At 35.8% G+C, this 436-nt stretch overlaps 1 long non-coding RNA gene across 1 annotated transcript; it reads right to left on the bottom strand.

The window, feature by feature from the left end:
• Positions 1–2: 2 nt before the first annotated feature.
• Positions 3–435, bottom strand: LOC104775068. Its single transcript, XR_765675.1, has 3 exons — positions 404–435; positions 171–264; positions 3–70 (listed from the first exon to the last, which is right to left on the bottom strand). It is a non-coding gene; the product is annotated as an uncharacterized LOC104775068 (long non-coding RNA).
• Between the last annotated feature and the right edge of the window lies 1 nt (position 436).

Raw genomic sequence — 436 nt, 5'->3', positions numbered from 1 at the left:
CCTTGAGAAACTCTTGCAATACAGCTTGAAAGTCTTTTGCAAGCTTAGCATCCACAATCTTCTTCCTTTGCTAACCCACCACCAATATATATACATATAAACAAAACCATCAAATTCCCTATTAAATGAAGAGATGAACAAATAATCATTTTTTAATCAGAATCACTCACATCAACACCACTCTGATGATCAGTTTCCCTAGCTTGTTTAAGTTTAGCTGACGTATCTTTCACAAGCTGTCCGATATGTAATATCGTCTTGTTCCTAACACACACACACACACATCACAAACCAAGCAAATTGAACCATTTACAACTACTGATATTAAGAAACCATTTTACATTCCAAGAACCTTATAAACCCAGAAAAAGGAGAAAACATTTGAGAAGTACTTAGTACTTACAGCTTGTCACGAAGCTCAGGGGTGTCTTTAGGA

The sequence above is a fragment of the Camelina sativa genome, unplaced genomic scaffold, assembly GCF_000633955.1.
Source record: "Camelina sativa cultivar DH55 unplaced genomic scaffold, Cs unpScaffold08325, whole genome shotgun sequence".
NCBI classification, from domain to species: domain Eukaryota; kingdom Viridiplantae; phylum Streptophyta; class Magnoliopsida; order Brassicales; family Brassicaceae; genus Camelina; species Camelina sativa.
Note: the sequence above shows the minus strand (reverse complement) of the source record. Positions and strands in the feature narration are given on the sequence as shown.